This window comes from Schistocerca serialis, chromosome 3, assembly GCF_023864345.2.
Source record: "Schistocerca serialis cubense isolate TAMUIC-IGC-003099 chromosome 3, iqSchSeri2.2, whole genome shotgun sequence".
Taxonomy (NCBI): Eukaryota; Metazoa; Arthropoda; class Insecta; order Orthoptera; family Acrididae; genus Schistocerca; species Schistocerca serialis.
The window spans coordinates 431,779,994-431,795,071 of NC_064640.1; the positions used below are offsets into that span (position 1 = coordinate 431,779,994).

Below are 15,078 nucleotides of genomic sequence, written 5' to 3' on the forward strand. Positions count from 1 at the left end.
GGATCCTACGGTCTTGGCGTGCATCCGTGCGTCGCTGCGGTCCGGTCCCAGGTCGACGGGCACGTGCACCTTCCGCCGACCACTGGCGACAACATCGATGTACTGCGGAGACCTCACGCCCCACGGGTTGAGCAATTCGGCGGTACGTCCACCCGGCCTCCCGCATGCCCACTATACGCCCTCGCTCAAAGTCCGTCAACTGCACATACGGTTCACGTCCACGCTGTCGCGGCATGCTACCAGTGTTAAAGACTGCGATGGAGCTCCGTATGCCACGGCAAACTGGCTGACACTGACGGCGGCGGTGCACAAATGCTGCGCAGCTAGCGCCATTCGACGGCCAACACCGCGGTTCCTGGTGTGTCCGCTGTGCCGTGCGTGTGATCATTGCTTGTACAGCCCTCTCGCAGTGTCCGGAGCAAGTATGGTGGGTCTGACACACCGGTATCAATGTGTTCTTTTTTCCATTTCCAGGAGTGTATATGGAGATGCTCACCACTCGTGCCTCGATTTTTGGTAGTTCGTGCAGACTGCTCATGCGGAGGCTGCGCGCGGTCGCCGTTATCGCTCCTGTTTTTACCAATTATCTTAACAGCTTTTTTACCACGTCCTCACTAAGCTGTCACGTCCCCGGCGTGGCAGTCGCCCGCCCGATTCGGAACGAAACATGGCACCCCTATCACTTGGACTCGGTCCACCTGTCATCCTCTATTGCGGCGTTTTCAGGGTTCTGGGTTGGTAGACTAGTTTTAATTTGTTTCTCCAATGTCGGTATGTGCAAAAAAAAAAAAAAAAAACAAAAAAAAATGCGGTATGAGGTGAGGGTGCAGCTCGGCAAATAGAGTGAGGAGGGACTGTGGTCAGGCCTCGGGATTCGACCCCTGCCCACCTTGTCTCCTCCAGCCTATAGCTGACTGTGACCTTAAGAAAATAAAATTAATTAATTATATAAAAAGATAGACGCTTTACTTGTTTCACAGCATTGAGAAATTGTAATTAGTGTGTCACTGTAAAAAAATGAAAAAGTTGTAGTTTCGAGTTCCTCTGGTGGAATTAATTTTTCTCTTTCATTTTCGTTATTTATGTTGCTTGCACTGAAAATTAAAGAAAAAAAACTCTCGCAGAAAAATGGTGGTAGAGTGGCTGCCTAGTGTGAACATCAATTCACTAAAAAAAAAAAAAAAAAAAGGGAGAGAGAGAAGAGTCGGAAGTCGGTAGAGTACTTGCCCGCGAAAGGCAAAGGTCCGGAGTTGGAGTCTCGGTTCGGCACGCGGTTTTAATTTGTCGTTAAGTTTCAGACATATCTAGCTGTAAAACGCGTGCCAACTCCGATATAAACAAATGATCTGCAACATTTTGAGATAGTCTTACAGTAGCAACCAGTATGATCACAGCAAGGGTCAAAAGATTATGGCCAGATACAATTTGTGTCAGTTGTTCTTACAGCATAGATAGTAGCGCACGAGGGTGTCCAGCGTTTGGCTCGGGTTCGATCCTTACTACCGTCCCACGTCTAATTTTTGTATCGCTCTCTTGTTCCGTTCAAGGACACCAGCAAACAACACGTTTGCCGATACCGTCTCTTGCGGGCCACTTGAATTTGCCCGCGCAACGGCCTGATTGGCTAACTTCAGTGCTGAATAGCTCGGAAACGGCGCGACATATCGAATTTTTTTTATCATCAATTACTTCTCAGCTCAAACTGCCCTGTAACACACTTGCAAGTTTTCAGACTGTTTCTGACCACCCTGTATACACTACCTGACAAAAAAAGAAAGCACTTAGAAGGGGAGAGAAAACGGTATGAGACTTCACGGGTTGAGAAGATGTATAATGTTAATGCAATGACTACAAAATCAAGTCACATTTACAAAGAAATTGGCAGTATGTGCCAACTTGATGTTGCAAACACTCTGGCCTGGATGCATCCAATGACTCGGTTGGGAAGGCCGCTGTATCCTCTCCTGAGGCAAGCTGGCCACAACTGTTTCTAGATACCGGTATCGGGAAGGAACAGGTGTCCTAGCTGGTCCCACACGTGTTCTGTCGGGATCTTGTTGACCGCGGGAGTACAACAACGCAGACAGTTAACAGAGACACGTGGCGTATGGGAACGAGCATGGTCCTGTTGAAAATGGCACCATGGTACTGTCGCATGGATGGTAACACATGAAGACGCAGATTGTCCGTGACTTGCCAGTGTGCCGTCTGAGTTCCTTCAAACACAACTAAATGTGAATGAAGTCATACACGATGGCTCCACACACAGTGACGTCAGAAGTAACACTCCGTGACTCTCAAAAGCACTGGAAGAATTGGACATCTTCTGGGTAGCCATCACAATAGCCGACGTTGGTCACCCGGGGTGGCAGAGAACCGCGGCTCATCGATGAACACAATGCGACACCATTTATCAGCCGTCCATGCTTCCCAGTCACGGCACCAGTCCGGACACAGCCGTTTGTGTTGTGTTGTTAACGGTAGCCTACGTTTGGTACGGTAATTCCGTATTCCGGCTGCTGTTAGTCTCCGACCAATGGTGCGCGATGATGCAAAATGTTGGAGGGAGGCCATTACTTGTTCTCTACTGGCAGGCGCACGTGTGAAGGGGTTACGGTGTATTTGGTGCCCAATACAGCGATTCCTCCTTGTAATGGTCAGACACGGTAGACTGGAGCCTTGGTGACGGTTATGCCTGTTCCACGTTCCCATGCAGTACAACTTCGGGCCACTGTCACATTCGAATGCCTTACAGATCTAGGTATTGCACGTTTCGATCAGCCGGCCAAATGGAGACCCACAACCAGCCACCTTTTCAAACTCTGTCAGGTACCGATAACGCTATCTCACACGAGTACGCAGCATCTTCGTGTTCTTCACAGTGATTACTCAACACTTGTTCTTCACGTCTGTGATATGCGCTACCAAGCCTGGTACCAAAACTAAAGACGAGAAACACTAATGCTCTGTGGTGGCCATTCTACTTGTCACAGAGAATTGCAACTCTAATCATTTGCATACCGCACGATGGTGTGCATGTGTACGAAGTTACATTACCACCCCGGCGACACCTTCTGGGTGCCTCACTTTTTCTTTCGGGAAGTATCGCATCAACATGGTGGGGTTCCGGCTCACTTTGTACTCGATATTAGGAAATACACTAGCATAAAGTTTTGGCAACAATGGATTGGTCGCGGTGGTTCTGTTCTATGGTCGGTTTGACATTCTTCTGGGGTCGTGTGAACAGCCTAGGACACGATATTTCGGTCGATACAGACATGGATCTGGCTGCTAGGATGTTCGCATATGCGTGAATTCTAGAGTAAGACAGTCGCTGTTAACTCTTCTGTGATCATGATGATCAACGTCTTGAATAACACCTGTAATGGACCAGTTCTTCCTTTGTTATACACTGTACCATATGCTGACAGAACACACTGTGATGAAAGTGCACGTTTCGTCTGAGGATTGTCGTATTACTCAATGTTCTGTGTTGCACGTTTCGTTGGCTATATATTGCATCCTATTTCACTGTTGTGAACGTATTTTCACAGAAATGAAGGCAACTGAGGAAACAAACTGAATGAATCATAATTACATTATTTATCTGCAGCTCACCATCGGAGATCACGGGTAGTTATACCACAATATTCACAAAATATCCCTGAACAACTTCTGAAAATTTGTCGATGGAGTTTAGATTCACAGCTGTCGTTTCCTTCTGCAGGATGTTCTAATACTATTCTTTACCCAAATAGTTGTTCATTAGCAGTGCGTTTCTATTTGCACTGATTATGGGACAAGAGATTTCAAGAAACTGATACAGGATTCTAGAAAATTACTACATTGTCATTCTCTTTGTCGGTATTGTATACTTCTTGCGAAGAGTGTACTTGGAGATTGGCTTTACATATCTACACTGCAAGATGACTCATTTATACGGTATTGTAGTACCTGTGTTGTTAAGGAGAAAGATACAATTTTCCTTCGTCCATTGCATTGCTCTTCTTAAGAACACAGGCACTGCAATATCGTATTTATCCGCCGATATCAGGTAACAATTATCAATAAAAATGTCCTCCCCTGTACGGAATTACATAATGTTTGTATGAGTAAAGATTGTAACGCGGGAACGACGATATATGAAAGTCTGGGTCTCGCTATGAGCCTTACACAGATAGCTAAAGCGTTTAAGGTGACCGTTCGCGTAAAGCGAGTCTCGATCCAGAACAAATTTTCATTACCATCATTCTCTTTTCACAGCTGGTGGTTTTTCGTATTCGCAACTGCGAATACATTTCATGACTCATTCATCTCAATATTTTTTCTTCCCTGAGATATAATTACGCATAAATTCCGTTTAGTTTTACTAATATATGTGCACTATGACCTGGCAGGACATTTCCAATTTTTCTCATATTAAGCCCCTTAACTTGAGAAAAATGTGCACAGTCCAGTCACACTGACGTCACCACCTGTCTGAAAAACCACCTTTTGCGCCTTGGACGTGCACGAAGACAGCCACTGACGTTCTGGAACCTACCGACAGGGATATGGATCCATACCGACTTCTGTGACGTGGACAGCTGCGCTGGATTTCTCGGTTACGGATTCAGGGCGTGGAAATCCCGATCAAGGTGGTGCCATATATTCTCGATTGGACTTTAATCCGTGGAATTTGGTGGCCAGGAGAGTAGTGTAAACTCATCTTGCTGCTCTTCGAACCACGTACGTACATTGCGAGCTGTGTAACACGTTGCATTGTCGTGCTGGTAGAGTGTGCCGAGGAAAAATCAAACTGTATGCAGAGGTGGAAATGTTCCCCAAAGATAGATGCACAATTTTGTTGATCCACTGTGCCTTCCAGAATGACGACAAAACCTAGGGAATGCTCCCTCCTCCAGTCGGGATCATTCGGACAACTGTTGCAGCGTCGTACAAGCCAATGTGATTCATCTGAAGAGGCCTCCTGTCGCCACGCAGTGGACGTCCAGTTCCGGTACTGGCGTGCAAATTCCAGCCTTCGTCGCCGATGAAAAGCAGTCAGCATCGGTGCGTGAACCAGGCGCCTACTGCGGAGGCCCACACGCAGCAACGTTCGCTGAACGGTCGTTGAGGAGAACCTGTAGGTATTCCCTTGATTCATCTGGACGATCAACAGTTGAACATCTATTCTCCCGTACTCATTTTCGTAGTCGTCGTTCACCTCTTCATCTATGGTCCGTGGTGCACCTGAGTGTCGGTTTTGATAGCGCCATTTTGCCAAATATGATATACACTCCTGGAAATTGAAATAAGAACACCGTGAATTCATTGTCCCAGGAAGGGGAAACTTTATTGACACATTCCTGGGGTCAGATACATCACATGATCACACTGACAGAACCACAAGCACATAGACACAGGCAACAGAGCATGCACAATGTCGGCACTAGTACAGTGTATATCCACCTTTCGCAGCAATGCAGGCTGCTATTCTCCCATGGAGACGATCGTAGAGATGCTGGATGTAGTCCTGTGGAACGGCTTGCCATGCCATTTCCACCTGGCGCCTCAGTTGGACCAGCGTTCGTGCTGGACGTGCAGACCGCGTGAGACGACGCTTCATCCAGTCCCAAACATGCTCAATGGGGGACAGATCCGGAGATCTTGCTGGCCAGGGTAGTTGACTTACACCTTCTAGAGCACGTTGGGTGGCACGGGATACATGCGGGCGTGCATTGTCCTGTTGGAACAGCAAGTTCCCTTGCCGGTCTAGGAATGGTAGAACGATGGGTTCGATGATGGTTTGGATGTACCGTGCACTATTCAGTGTCCCCTCGACGATCACCAGTGGTGTACGGCCAGTGTAGGAGATCGCTCCCCACACCATGATGCCGGGTGTTGGCCCTGTGTGCCTCGGTCGTATGCAGTCCTGATTGTGGCGCTCACCTGCACGGCGCCAAACACGCATACGACCATCATTGGCACCAAGGCAGAAGCGACTCTCATCGCTGAAGACGACATGTCTCCATTCGTCCCTCCATTCACGCCTGTCGTGACACCACTGGAGGCCGGCTGCACGATGTTGGGGCGTGAGCGGAAGACGGCCTAACGGTGTGCGGGACCGTAGCCCAGCTTCATGGAGACGGTTGCGAATGGTCCTCGCCGATACCCCAGGAGCAACAGTGTCCCTAATTTGCTGGGAAGTGGCGGTGCGGTCCCCTACGGCACTGCGTAGGATCCTACGGTCTTGGCGTGCATCCGTGCGTCGCTGCGGTCCGGTCCCAGGTCGACGGGCACGTGCACCTTCCGCCGACCACTGGCGACAACATCGATGTACTGTGGAGACCTCACGCCCCACGTGTTGAGCAATTCGGCGGTACGTCCACCCGGCCTCCCGCATGCCCACTATACGCCCTCGCTCAAAGTCCGTCAACTGCACATACGGTTCACGTCCACGCTGTCGCGGCATGCTACCAGTGTTAAAGACTGCGATGGAGCTCCGTATGCCACGGCAAACTGGCTGACACTGACGGCGGCGGTGCACAAATGCTGCGCAGCTAGCGTCATTCGACGGCCAACACCGCGGTTCCTGGTGTGTCCGCTGTGCCGTGCGTGTGATCATTGCTTGTACAGCCCTCTCGCAGTGTCCGGAGCAAGTATTGTGGGTCCGACACACCGGTGTCAATGTGTTCTTTTTTCCATTTCCAGGAGTGTATTTTAATCACAGTAGCGTGCAAACAGTTCACAAACTTATCCGTTTCGGAACAGTTTCCATTCCTGGACCGAAATCCAATGATCATGCCTTTCTAGACGTCAGATAAATCGCTCCGTTTCCGCATTACAGCAACGACTGCACTGTTTTCTGTGTCTCCCCGACACGCTTCATGGAACCCTCCCCCGCTGTTAGTGCTGCCACCTGGCGTCATTGGATGGTTATTGCAGGCTGACATCGAACATATGCGGTAGTCATATTAACGTGAGTGGACCGTGTACGAAGATCTTACTAATGTTACCCTGCGCACAACTCCTGACTCCATATCACTATATTTACCACTAGGTGATTGAGAGTGGCTGCAGTAATGAATAAGCACATCTGTGACATAAGCGACAACTTCAGTCTGGGAAAGTAATTCTTAGCGAGGAGCGTTTTGACGCTTACCGAGCTAAATGTTTACCATACCCACAGTAGTTTTACAAAGATATGGGTAGGCCTAGAGTCATACAACCAGTTGATAATCCTTCGCATTTACAGTTTAGAGCAATTTTAGAGATCGACGGCGCAGGGAGGGGAAAAAGCAGAAGAAATGAAATAAAATTTGAGTGATTTTGATAAACTAAACAGACTTTTCAAACGTGAAGGATCATTTGTTTAACAATCGTCAGTTGAATACCTATGCACCTCTTAACCCACTTTCCGCACAGACTGAAGGAAGGATCGAAATGGTGAACGTATTATTTATTTATTTATTTTGTTTATTCCAGGCCATTTGTTGGTTTCCTCTCAAGATGAGGCTAGGCTGAAAATTTCTAATTTTCAACTACTAATATTTAACAGTCGCTATAGAACACACGAATAGCTCAAGAAATACGGAAGATGAAGACTTTTGAAATGATTCATTTATGGTTACAACATTAAGCAATGCGAAAGCCCGTAATGACAATGCTGCTGATGGCCCTTCATGAGAAGAGAGTTCCTATTGCGAGTACTTACTTGTCGATCAGTTTCCGGCAGTACATCAGCGTTTGTTTCGCCAGCATTATTAGAACAGTGGATGACAGAAATCAATGATTTGTTGCAAGAAGACGTCGATTCCGCGCAGCCGTTCACTTCTGTGCTAAAGCCAAGACTGCTATTTACCTTCAGTTTGAGGAACATTGCAAATGTAGGAAAGGTATTAGCTACAGCAGAAAAGAGGCGGCATTGACACAAATGCGGCAGTAATATAATAAAAACATGAACTATTTGTATAGTAAAAAAAGAACATATTTGATTTAACGAAAAAACTAAGCACGGCCACATGAAAGTTTGTTTCCCTCGTATCTGTCGAACCATTTGTTCTTTGTACTAGTGCGTCACGTAGTAGCGAAGTCGGCTAACTACTTAATGTAGCGTGGGTCTTGTAATGTTCAATATCAGCAGCAGATGGCAGGACAGGTTGCATGCTTCGCGGCGCGACGGTAGATGGCTCTGCGCGCAGCCGAGCTCTTTCAGCGCAGCCGAGCTCATTGCCCACAAATAACAGTTATTTCATCGTAAACGTGCGGTTAGGTGCAGTCAGATGGTACATCGCCAAGCGTGAGGAACGTTAATCCGACCGCGGCGCGTGATGACGGGAGCGTCAGTCGAGCGACAGCAGTGACACTGCCCGGTACCTTTCTTCTGTAGTGCAAAAGACATTCAACTTGCCCGCAACAGCGCAGACGCTTTTCTTTCTTGCGCGCCGCATGGTCCAGCCACCAACAGCGGGCCAAAGTTTTGACAGTAGACGTCCGTGCGGTTAGAGCTGTGTCGCTGCAGAAGACGCGGAAGTCGAAGTAAATGGCAAGGTAACTTACTATTTTTTTCTAATTACGCTGCTGGACTTTGTTGCTTATTTTCGCGGAAAATTTTAGGCGCCTTCCAGTTAACAGGTGTTTCAATGATAGATCATATAAACTGACGTAACAGGTGTTTCCCGCTGCATCTGTTGTACCTTCGGGAATTTCTGTTCGTCGAAGTTTCGCCGTTACGCAGACTTTGCCGACTATGAACAACCTGTTGTCACCCGTCATAGTCAAATTTTTCGTTGTCTGTGAGTGCGCTCAGTTTTTATAACGAAAGGAGAATAATTTCCCTGAATGCTTGAGAAATCACTAAGACCATTTATGCAGGATTATTTGCTTGGGAGTGTGACATACGAAGGAAATAGTTGCTACTGTCGTCCAGTGGTCGTAGGAATTGAAGTCACTGTCGGAGCGCCCGTAGTGCCAGCGTGTGGCATTGTCAGTAGCTGTCAGAAACGCGCTTTCTCTTAATATTGTTTTTGATCCTATGAAGAAATTTATTGATCAGTACCGCATATTGAAGCCAGTTTGTTAGAACGCTGGAAATAAAATCGCTACGTGTGCTTTCAGCCAGCGCGAAATAACCCACTCGACTAAAAGGGCGCCACGTAGTTACCTCGTAGTGGTGCATTTTCTATTTAGAGTGTAATGTTATCGCAAAAAAATACGAAATCGATGTAGGTTCTGTGCATTTCGTGCCGTGCCTGTTAAGAGCTCCGAAGAAAACAGTCAAAGATTGTGTTGCTGTTACAAGCGAGTGCACGCAGCAACACTGCAACTGCTTAGCTACTACGGCAACAAAGCGCTCAAGCGAATGCATAGTTGTAATCTGCAAACGCATGCACCTTTTCCAGTTTTTTTTTGCTATATCGTGTGCAACGATAACGATAGGCCAGCGTGAGCACAAGGAATAATGAATGACAAACGTATGCGCGGGTTTAGTGACAGTTACAGAAAACAACAAAGAAGTAAAGTTGCAGCAAACATCACTTTATGGTTTAAGTTCGTCTTATAACGCGAACAGTATGTATATCTGTGTACTGGACATACTATCAGTACTAACTTCAAAAGTCTAATTATTCATATGTATAGCTAATATTACGCGGATACGTCATTTTATTGTAATTGTATACTCCGAATGAGGACTCTTAACAAATAGATATTATTGTTTTGGGAGAAACATTCCCTACATGTGATGTGTGTACACTTCCAGCATAAATAAGGAACTTTTATTGTTATCGAATTGCATTTTTCATCTGTATTATAAACAATTTTTTTTTCAAGAAAGAAAACTGAGAAAGTTTATAGACTATGACGTAATGGACTAACCTTCACACACAGGAAGCTCATTTCTGCCTTCCATTTAGGGAGCACGAACCACTTAATGCATTATTAACTAACCCACAACGAAGAAAAAACAGGACCAGTACATATTTCCACCACTTGCAGCTGGAAAGTGATGTCTTGCTTATTACTGAAGCTGTCAATTAAACGGATTGTGAACTCGAGACATTTGTTGCTTATAAAGATTTTTCTGTTTGGAATTCTGTATTTCTGGACCCAACAGAAAAATTTTTACTTATATTGGTTAAAAAGCGAACAATTCTTATTTCTTTAGTGCGTAGCATTAGTAGTTGGGAAACCAGCATGCAATCGATAGCGTCGTAAAGTCTCACAATAATGTGCTGTTAATTAGAAAAATAAAAGCTCTAGTACATTGTAAACTCTTTGCAAAAAGTCAAAATAATGTGTCAAACATGTATTCTTTGCGTCTGATGTTTCCTAGTCAACCAGCTGTACATTGGAAGTCGCCTACTACTACTATTACTGAAAAAGAACTGTTCAAGCATCAGCATTATACCTTGATTTAGTTAATGATTTTTTTTCAAGATGTTTGCGGCACTCATTTAGGATACGTAGCGTTCTGTTTTCCGTTGAAAGTATGTAGACAAAAAATGGCGTTACCTGCAAGAAAACTGCAAGGCCTTGCTGGGTAGCCTAGAGTAACGGTGCTGCCAGCCGCAGGCCGGTCTCAGGTTTTGCAGGGCTCGGCCCTGGCATTTAAGGAAACGTCCCGCGCTCTGCTGCTCCAGGGCAACAGCCCATCACAGTTTTATTATTTATTCAACAATAACTGTTCATCATTTGTGCCCATCCCACCTCCCTCTCCTATAACATGGCTTGTCTATTTTGGCTTACGTGTCCTAGTGGTTTCCGTAAAGCACTCAGGTCGAATCTAAGGAAGCTTCCTTATCTCAGTGTTACGGTCGATGATTTCTCCCACGCTGGAAAATCTATAAGTGAGCTCGTTATCGAAAGGAGAGTGGGTCATGATATAAAGGAATTTCGCAAAGGTGTGCTTCCAAAGTTATTTTTGATATTGACGAGACAATGCAGTATTCTGCATCATGTCTACACCTTCTGATCTATCATATAGATGTTTACGCATATTCTCAACGTTCGAAAAGCCTTTCTCTGTCAGGCTATGTTTAACCTCCTCCTGAAATTTCACAGTAAATTTCAGGCGGTAGCTGCCAGTCCGAGAAATGGAAATGCTGCTTCTCCGAGCAACATTTAAACATCGGTGATATTCAAAAACCAGTTATAATTTTTTAAAATGACAACATTGTCACCATTTTACTCTATGCTTTTTATTATTTCGTTATCATGATTTGGAATTTTTAGCAGTTATCAAGGACAACTGGGGAAGATCCCAATATATGTCACATGTCGATATGTCGGCGTAACGTTGTCGTCTAACATTACAATTCATATTTTTGACGATGACGTGTTAGGCAGACATGTCTGATATGTACTGGTACCTTTCCCAGTTGCCCATGATAATGGACCATAAGCCGAAATCACGTTCGTGCAAATAATAAAAACATACAGACTGCTGCGACAGTGTTACAGTGTAGAAACTTAATTATGTTTGGGGTCCCCAACAAAGGAAAAATTATCAGCTAGTTATAATTTCTCTTTGCTAAATGCACCGACGGTGCGATCATAACCTTCTAAATTAAAAGTATGTTGTAGTTGTAATGTCCAATTATATTTGCATGATATGGTACTGAGTATTCATGCAATCACACCGTGCAGTTCCCGTGCGGAATGATTCCGTGAGATATGGGCTTTGCAGAGGAATCACAACGGCATCCGCTTGAAATCACCTGAAACCTATATCTGTGTTTCTGAATGAATATTTGAACCACGTTCTTTCTGAATAGAAATCACCCGCTTTAACCGCTACGCTCAACAACACGATTCTCATGTATCAATGGTACATGTTTTAGGAAAATTTCAAATTTTCAATTGAATTTGTTAAATATACATTTCAAAAATCTGAACTAAACAAAACAAAAAACAAAGCGGAAACAGGTAGAAAACTAAAGGCTACCAGGGTAAAATTTGATAAGGTGGTCTTTCTATCAGACACTACTGCATGGAAACTTAAAGCCTCGACAGCCCTTATCATAAAGCCTACAGCTTTGATAGATTTATTCATTCTTTACGTTACTTCAGTTTCGCTGTTGAATCTACACCCACTAGTCAGTTTGGATCTTGTTTTCGTTTCTGGAATACCCTCATCTGTTAAAGTGTAATCTTAAGCTCAAAGGAGTGAATTCTGTCTGCGAATTGTGTAAACGGTATTCCGCGTATTTAAATACTTAAATTGTGTGCCCAGAATTGTTTTCAGTTGTTTGATGATGCACAGAAGAAAGTTATCTTCAACTGATTTTATTAGTGACTCTGTTTAAATGAAAAGAGATATTTAATGTAGATAACCATTTCTCCCCAATATCGATTGACGGCGACGATGATGGCCACCGGACGAAGTTTTCAGCAATAATATTTTGCCAACATCAGAAACGTGCTCGACTGTTTCAGGAAGCTTTTCGTAGGGATTATATGGATACAAGGAATTAATTTGAAGATTATTATACTGATAAGAACAATTATAATAATATTTTGTTAGTATTTTAATAAACAAACTTGGATTACACAATATTCCGTTTCAAACTCAATGATAAATCACACATTGTCACTAAAAGAAAGAGTCCCATGTTTTTGCCAAACTAAATTTGACCTGTCAGGGCCTGTTCAGTGTCCATACCTGGTGAATTTGAGCATCTTCTCAAATGGAAGCGTCTCACTTCCTAGAGAACGCGACCGCCGTAATTTTGTTGAAGTACCTCTCAGACTAGTCTGCAACATAAATTTAAGCAGCTCACTTCATCTTTAGCAAGTGTCATCAGTTTTACAGCGATGAGGCTCCACTGGTGTGGAAGGTAATTGTAATTTCATGGCAACGTCAGTTTTTCAGCGATGAGGCGCTACTGTTTTGGAAGGTCTTGTAATTTCGTGGCAATGGTTTCTCCAATAGCATCAAAATAATCTCCAGCATGATGCTTTTTTCAGATGTTATCTGGCCGTTACCAGAATTTTATTTCTCTATTTAAAATTTTCTGTCACAGTTGCGTATTTTATACTCATGACTAGTTTCGAACGTAGCTGTTTATTTTCAGACCAGTTCTGCACTGAAGTGCTTATCGACGCAAAACCTCGCGATATACTCGGATAACGTTGTTACCACAATATGTGTTGTAAGACGTGTTATATTATCAGAGTATGTCGGTGAGGTTTTGCGTCGATATGCCCTTAAGTACAGGTCTGGTTTGAAACTGAGTGGCTACGTTCGAAACTAGTCTAGAGTATAAAATACACGAACCTGTGAAAGAAATCTGAAATAAAGAATTATCAAATTTAAGTTGCTAGTCCTTTCCCAACAAAATGTTAGAACTGCGTAAAATCTCATTTGCCAGAGATGACATGCATGAATGTTTCCTTTGGATATTAGTGTCGACCTTCAGTTGTGTTAAGTCTTGTATTTCTTTTTACCTTTCGATATTATTTCCATCATTAAATTCTTTGCACATTGAAGACCAAAGACAGGACTCGCTGTCGTACATTTATATGAATGGGTCTGTGAATCCATTGGAAGTTACGACATTCAATGATTACAGATTCCTTGGCAGTAGAAAGATTTCCGGAGCTGAAGGTCGCCAGAGGCTTGGGCACACACAGCTTGTTTGAACTGCACAGCCCCGGGCTGTAGGCAGGCAGCAAAAAGCTTTCTGGTTCTGCCGTCTTCCGACGCAGAGACTTCCTTACAGACGTTGGGAAAATCCTCAAGATTTAAACTGCTTAGTCCAAACTGTGAGCACTGTCCGTATGTGTGTGACGTCTTTTATAAGCTCAGATGATTTTTTTCTGTTGACATCGTTATGCAAACTACGAAAATGCAAACAATAAAAAATGCATCTTTTCTCTCATTTTGTTCCTTAACTGTGCCTTTGCGCCTTCACGTTCATCAGATTAAAGCTCCCAACGTTGCCGTCATCGTTCGACCGCGGTGAGATCGTTAGGGTAAATTTGTTTTAAAATGAAACTTGTCACACAGGTGTCTTGTGTACTGTTAACGCTTTCCGTCCCATATCTAGCCACCACAGTATCATCTGCCAGAGCTGACTTCCCGTCGCAGATTTTGTGTTCACGTTTTTGAGGCCTTAGATAACCCCTAAATAGTTTCTTAACTGTAAAGGAAATGTCACCCTGTTGGCGTTCGTCTCTTGGAAAAATCGCTTTCTTTCGATGTATTGCATGTTTTTAGGGTCTTAGATAAAACGCGAAATACTCCCAGTAGGATGAAGAAGTCTTCCTTTGCAGCAATTCTACCGTTAACGTTGGAAAATTAGGTGCGCTTTTTTTCGTAAAGTTATTTTCATGGCCTCGGAGGTGTCATGCATCGGATGCCAATAACGAAGAACTGGTCACACTGTGTATAACCTTTACCAGATTACACACGTGCAGTCCTCTCGAAGCATGTTGAATCGCAACTTCCCGTAAAAGCTTAAAAAAATGTTGCTAAGGATGTAAACCTGTAAGCATTAGTGGTTCTTTTTTTTTTTTTTTTTTTTTTTTTTTTACACGATTGATGCACTTTGGCAGATTAATCTAGTATGGACCCCACTAGCCTACCCAGTATAAATAGAAACGTTTTATTATCGGCGTTATTTGTCGACTGCCTATAGCCTCTACGTAACGTCACATTCATGCTCTTGATTGCAGACGCCACAGGATGAAAAGATAAGAAGGTGCTTGTCTTAGATGACATAGTATATACGCTCCGAAATAACAAAATTTTTTGGTTTAACGCATGTTCTCCTGAGAGAAAACAGAGCTTTCATTACTCGTCAGTACTCTCAAATGCCGAGAGAACACCAGTATAAAAATTGGCAACAGTAATTCTTTCAATGTGCTATTGCTATTACTAAACGCAGTTGAAGAGTGTCTCCTGCTTAATTGAAGTGCGTATGCCGTCGTAGAAATGTTGGTCATGCTATACTGTATCTGTGAAACAAAACTGGCAAAACAGCTCAGCATTCACACAGGTGTGTGAAAAAGTACCTGAAATCGTCGCTTGGGATGGTCGGCACGTCGTATCCGGTCGGCTTCTAAGCGTGAATACGAACAGACGCAGAACAGCGG

General features: G+C 44.2%; 1 protein-coding gene across 2 annotated transcripts in view; it reads left to right on the forward strand.

Moving 5' to 3' along the window:
* The first annotated feature begins 8,272 nt into the window (after positions 1-8,272).
* The window catches only part of LOC126470317 (homeotic protein female sterile), a 568,331-nt gene continuing 561,525 nt past the window's right edge, over positions 8,273-15,078 (forward strand). For both annotated transcript variants that reach the window (XM_050098094.1, XM_050098093.1), the window contains exon 1: positions 8,273-8,532. The gene's annotated coding sequence lies outside the window, so the exon portion shown is untranslated. The remainder of the gene's footprint in view (positions 8,533-15,078) is intronic.